We start from the raw sequence: 6712 nt of genomic DNA, 5'->3' as shown, positions 1-6712 counted from the left end.
TGGGGAAAGAAATGACAGCGCGTCGAGTTTGTTCCCATTCCCAGCATGTTAACTGTTAACCGAGCGCGCTCAGTTAGTGGCCAAGGAGTCTGTGTAACAGTAATCCAGTTGCAGTCGTTGCCACGTTCGTTGCCTAAGTCTTTTGTTTGGCCAACGCAGATTTATGTCATTTAGCCAAAAGGCAACAACAAGCAGCAGCAGCAGCAACCACAACAAGCAGCAGCCAGCAGCAGCAGTAGCCGCAGCCCAGTGTTTGTTGCATAGGTCGCAGCTTCCAGTTTCCATGACACGTTTTGTTTTTTTTTTTTTGTTTGTGGCAGTTGCACTTCCAGTTGCAAGCTTCCAGTTGCAAGTTGGCAAACTCTTTGAATTTTGTTTGTTTTTATTTCTGTTTTTAAGTTTACGTTTTTTTTCGGTTTAGTTCATTGCATTGCATGCTGCATTATTTCAATAGTTGCTGCTGCTGCTGCTTTTGTTGTTGTTGTTGTTGTTGGTATTTTGTGCATTCCTTTGGCTCGAACCGGTTTTTCCGGGCAGCATTGCCATTTTTGCTGCTAGAGCAGAGCAAAAATTGTTGTCCGGTTACTTCACTTTGAAAACATTTTCGTCTTTTGTTTTGGTAGCAGTCTCTGGCGCCCCCCGCTCGCTGCCTCGCTGCCTCGCTCACGCCACTAGCAGCAGCAGCGGCCTGCATCCTGTTGAACCGGTTCAGTGCTCCTTGGCGCTTCGAACTTGCGCTAGAACAAAAGGTTCGTTAAGCCCAAAACGCCCCAAATTGCCAGCAAATAATATTAAGCGTTAAATTTAATGCGAGCAGCACACAGCTTAATAATGTTAAACATTAACATTGCTTGCATTCAAACCGCGTTCGCAATCCACAAACGCGTTCCACACACAAAGCGAAGCGCAACATGTTGCGACGCGCAATTGAGTCGCACATGTTCGATGCGCTATGCGCCTCTCGCTTGCATTGCTGTGTGCATGACTATCGCTGCACTGCTCGCACGTTGTGTGCGGCGGCTCGATGTTGCGCACACTTCACAGTGGTAGCAATAACAAGCGAACGCGTTGCGAATATTTGTTTTCAAGGTGCCAAACGAGCCGGTCGTGTAACGGACGGTGCGCGCTTGAAGAAGTTTATTCTTGACTGAGAATTGAACGTTGACGTTGACGCTCAAAGTAATTTCGCCTGCAATTGTAAACACGCCGGTCGCTTTCAGCAGAGGCCAGCAGCAGCATATAAATAAATTACGTTAAACCGGTTCCATACAAATTTCTTGCTTGAACATAATATTAATTTGATGACAATACGCTTTATTTAACGCATCATATTAATTGTTTATAAGTTGTTTGTTTATTTTTTTTTCTCGTGTTTGCTGCGCGCGCGTGCAATCGCGTGTGTGTGTTCGCTCTAGTGTGCGTGAACTCCCACGCCAAACGTTTTTGCTTGCGAAGATCGTCGCGCTGCGCGTTGTTGTTTTTTTTTTTGGTGTGTGAATCAAGAAAAAATATTTATCATAAAGTAATTGAAGTGCTAACAAAAGCAAATAGCACACGAAAAAAAAATATAAATGCAAAGCAAAAGAAATTCAAGTGAACAGTGAGAAAAAAAAAAAAGAAAACAAACTAAAGCTGTAAAACACAAAATACGAACACACGAATCCGATCGAGAGACAAAACACTCCATAGGCAGCAAAGCAAAGCAAAGAAAAGGAAGAAAAAGGTAAAAAGAGCAAAATGCAATTTCTAAACGTGCGCAGCTCATTCACTTTGCGTGGGCAGCAGCAACAACAACAACAACAAGAAAGAAAAAAACAAAATACAGCTACCTGCGGCTCTCTCGATCTTGCGCGCGCTCTCTTAGCTTAGAGCGGCGCTCTTTACTCAAATGTGTGATTGTGTGTGTGTGTGTGTGTTGATCGAACTCTGCGCGCTTGCTTAGCTTCAATTATTTTCGTATTGTCATTATAATATATCATTTGATATTGTGCTTGTTGTTGCTTGTTTTGGTTTTGTGGCCAACAACAACAACTTTGCTGTAATTGAGCGTCAGGCCAACAAAATTCATGTTGTCTGCCCACCCCCCACACCACCACCAATACTATTACTACGTCTATGCTTTTGGCAGCTTTGCAGTTTGAGCTGCATTCGAAAATTGGTTTTAGTTTTTAGTCGCGCCAAGTGCATGACATTTTAATGGCAGCCACTCCGCTATGTTGTCGGCAGCGACGTCAGCGTCGGCAGTGCCGTTTGACATTGTTAAGTGCCCTGCAGTGTATGCATATTTCTCTCTCTCTCTCTCTATGTGTGTGTGTGTGAGTTTTGGGGGGCTTATTGTTAATGAGCCGCCGCATTTCAAGTGCTCATTGGAACACTTAAATTTTACTACCACATAATGTGAGGCTCACTTCAGATTAAACTAAAAAAAAAATATAAAAGTACGTGATATATAAAAATTGTATGAAACAAGCGCCGCTGCCTTGATTATGTGACAATTGACAAGAACTTAAAAAAAAACTCTTTACTCAAGCAGATAATAAATAAATAAATAAGCGAAATACAAAAGAATTTTAGAGCACAAAATTAAAATAATTTAAATAAATAAATAGTTAAATACAAAACTAAAATAAAAATAGATTTTATGCTGAGCTACGACTCTTTGGCATTAACTTTATAATTTACCGCAAATCTTATTTTATTGCCTTTTGTGGTTACCGCTCAATTTCCAATCTATGGCTTTGCCTTTATTTAAAGTTGGAACTTTTGCTGCCCATAGAAAATTAGTAAAAAGTAATAATAAAGTTAGCGGCATCGAATTTCCTTTTGTTTAAACAGTTAGCTGCGCTTGTTTAGCTTATAATATTAAATTACATATCAACAAGCCCAATACAAACGCAAACTCTATAAAAATTGATATAAATTTTTGTTAAGTGCATTTCCAACAACTGCGCTTATCTCTTTTTGTCTCTTTTGCTTTTGTCTCTCTCTGTGTGTTACAGTTAGCCCAGCCGAAGCTCAATTATGAGACAAAACTGTGCGCTTGGGTTTTTATCAATAGCAAAACAAACGGCAACAAAAATATGAAACTGCCAAAGCAGAAAGCGAGTCTCAACTTACTGTGAGAAAAAGAGCGAAGAGAGAGAGAGAGTTTAGACTAGAAGTTCTAACAATTTTAAATGTTATATAAGTGAAAATAAAACGAGCGCAATGAAAGCGAAAAGCTTTTGTTTAGTTTATGTTTTTTTGATTATTCAGCTTTTGCCAATAAGTTTGTCAACAAGTTAAACTTTTTAAACAACGCATGTTTGTATATAAAATTGTAATTGTAATTGCAGCTAATTGCAGTCATTTGATATTTTGTTTGCTTTAACTTAAAGCTTATTATTATTAAATAAAAAACGTTGCAGTGTTATTATTTTTTTTTTTTTTTGCATTAAATGCTTCATTACACAAATTAATTAAGCATGCAGTTTATATTTGTTTAAAACGCTTTTGCTTTTGCTTGCTGCCTATAAATTGCTTAATTTAATAAATTTTTATACAGCTTATGCAAATATTAGTAATATCGGTTTATTGAAAAGCGTTTTGTTCGCAAATACATTAATTTAATATGCGAGCGCTGCCTGAAAAGACAAATCAGAACAAACAAACAAGATTTTCATAAAAAACACCTAAAGATAAAGATAATGAAGCGCGCCTAAAACAGTTTCGGAGACGCAATGGGGGGTTACCATATTGATTTCAAATTTAATTTTTTGTTGTTACAAAATATGCGTATAAAAAATTCATTGATTTGCTAAATGGCCATATAAATATGTAGAGCTGATTATAAGCAAAAGCTGTAGCTGTAGCTGCTGCTAAGATGATGATGAAGTTGCTTAGGCGGCTGAGAGGCTGTAAATGAATCATAGCCATGGCTTGAAGCTTAAAATGTCAAGCATGTGAAATTCGAGCGCAGGCAACAACAAAATGTAATAAAGAAAGAAGAAATTATAAGTATAAAGTGACCCTGAGCCTCAAACATAAGAAATCACAGCGTTTAATCATTTAAAAGCATCTAGAGAGAAAAAAAAAACAGAAAAAAACAAAACGCGGCGAACGAACGTTTAAAAGCAAGTGGCCAAAAAGCTGCGTTTTTGGAACTGACAAAGTACAAAAAAAATTATATATATGATTTCTTTGTGTGTGTGTGGGGGGAGGTAAAACGAATTTTTATTTGGCAACGATTGAGGTCAAAGCAAAGGAAAATGCGTCGCAGTAGGCGCAAAAAAAAAGAAGCTGCTGCTGCTGTTTGTCCTTGCTGCCGACGTCGCTGCTGCGGGCAAAGTTACAATAACTTTTGCCACAGTTTAAGCCGCCGCCGCCCGTATCTTTCTCTCTCTTTCATTTTATTTTTTCTTCTTTTTTTTTTGCTGCTGCTCTTTGTGCTTTTGGCAGTGTCAGTGTCATTGCTACTCGAATGCATTTTAATTCGATTGAGTATCTTTTGGGCCGCCTGCTTTCTTTTTCTCGCATATATATAATATATATTCTTTATTTTTTTTTTTTGTACATTTGAGTTTGGCAATTTTCGCAACGCCAGCAAAAGTTTTAACTTTATTTTGTAGTTGCTTCTCTCTCGTTTTTTTTTAATGGATTAAAATACGAACAAAGAAATTGAACTTGAGTTGAAAATTTTTCTTTTAGCTTGCAGCTTCTTTTTTTTTTCTGCTGCTTCTTCTTCTCGTCGCTTGTTTTATTGCGCAGGCGAGTCATGGGTCAAAATGTTGCACAATTTGTTGTTGTTGTTGTTCTCTCTTTTTTGTTTCTAAGCAGTCGTCAGTTGAATTCTTTTGAAATTGTTTATATCCGTTGATTTATTGGGCGCCTCAGAATCAGATCAGAGCGCTGCTGAATACTAAGAAAAATACAAAAAATTTTAAGCGCGTCAACTAATGAGTGAACTTATCTTTATGTTTATAGTGGGCAAACGTGTTAGTTTTATTTTGTATAAAGTGACAAAGCTACGCTTTTAAATATAAATATTATGTTAGCTATAGACTTGGCTATGATTTAAAATAAAAGTAAAACAGTTTAAAATTGAGTAGTTTTGTAGTTTCAATAGTTCAATATAATTTTAAAAATATTAATAAAATAATTTACAATTAATTTGATGCTTGCGTAAACATTTGTTTAATTATTTGATGTCTACTATGCAGTTAATATTATTAGGCTAAATAAAAATGTGCATGGCCAACAATTTAATATAATTTTTAATGTTAATAATTTTTAATTGTATTTAATAATAATTTGTTTGTCAACTTTGAACAGCCAACGCTAAAAGAAAATTATAACAGAAAAATATTTAGAATTATTAAGCTAAATATTTAATTTAGTTAGCCTTACTCAATAGTAGCTTAATTGTTGTTAAATAATTGCATTAATTATGCTGGCAGCTTGACTTTGTTTTATTACAAAATCACTTGTTATTGAAGTCTAACTGTAAATGTTAAGAGACTGAGAGAGCGAGAGCGTCTTTTGTTCGTAGGCGTAGCTCGATCGACTGCGCTGCTGCGACTAAGCGAACGACAGCGAATGTCGCTCACTGCAAATTAAACGAGCGTGGGTGGGCTTGGGTGTTAGTTCTGTGTTGACTGCAGCTGGCGACGCGTTAGACTGTCCCCCTCAGTCTTAACTAAACATTTTCACAGCTTTGTGCTTATTTCAAAAATCGCTTAATCGTATTAAAACTATGTCTGTTAATATTGTGAATAAAATATTTCTGCGCCCTAAGCTTTGTTTCAAAGCTTGTGCTCTGAATATTTTGCATACAAATCGTTTGTAAATTTATGTTTTATAAACAAAAAAGGGCATATGCATAACTTAGTTGTTCAATTTTTGTAAATGCTTAAACATTTATGCTTAATGTGTGAAACTAATTTTATTTTGGCAATTAATATGCGTTGAAAGCTTCCAGCATTAGATTTTAGTAGAACCTGTCATACTAAAGTTGTAGAGGATTTAATAAGCTAAACGGGTTTTGGATACTGCTCAAAAAAAGGCAGTGGCATATTACAAAATAAAAAAAAATGTGAGAATTTTAATTTAATGTTTAGAATGCCAAAAATTTGCATAGAAAAAATATAAACAGCTTTGAGCTAAAATGAATGTAAACTAATGGCAGCAACTTTTATAGTTTATGCTTTTATTAATAATAAAATAAAGCAATGCGCTTGTATAAAAATATATTTTCATCGCTAATGTATAAAATATTAAGCAACATTTTTTTTAATAACTTTTTATAGTTGTAGCAATGCTTATAAAATATTTAAAAAAGGTATAACAAATAATTTTAACATAAATTAACATACACAACAATTGAAGCACATAATAAGCAATTAAATTTGTTCAAGGATTTGATTTTCAATATTAAAAAGCACACAAGACTTGAAAATATTTTGGCAAGCAAACCAAACATTTGCTTTAACTTTAAGATGCTTTGCTACATTTTTTTTTTTTTTATCTTATTTCGTCTTGCAAATAGATTGAATGTGCTTTATTTTTTTTTCTCACAATTTTTCTTATGCTTTTGCAGTTAACCACGAGTACGCTTTGGTTTGGAACAAGCAGCAGCAAAAGCAAAAGGTAAGTGAAAACTAAAGAGTGGGGCCCAGTTGCTTGGCTTGATAACTAACAGAGTTTAGAACACACACACACACACACACACACACAC

General features: G+C 35.5%; 1 protein-coding gene across 1 annotated transcript in view; it reads left to right on the top strand.

The window, feature by feature from the left end:
• The first annotated feature begins 1575 nt into the window (after positions 1-1575).
• Positions 1576-6712, top strand: part of LOC108606840 (AF4/FMR2 family member 4) — a 92959-nt gene continuing 87822 nt past the window's right edge. Inside the window, exons 1-2 of the mRNA XM_017995288.2 lie at positions 1576-1723; positions 6575-6624. The gene's annotated coding sequence lies outside the window, so the exon portion shown is untranslated. The remainder of the gene's footprint in view (positions 1724-6574; positions 6625-6712) is intronic.

Source organism: Drosophila busckii, chromosome X, assembly GCF_011750605.1.
Source record: "Drosophila busckii strain San Diego stock center, stock number 13000-0081.31 chromosome X, ASM1175060v1, whole genome shotgun sequence".
Lineage (NCBI taxonomy): Eukaryota > Metazoa > Arthropoda > Insecta > Diptera > Drosophilidae > Drosophila > Drosophila busckii.
Note: the sequence above shows the minus strand (reverse complement) of the source record. Positions and strands in the feature narration are given on the sequence as shown.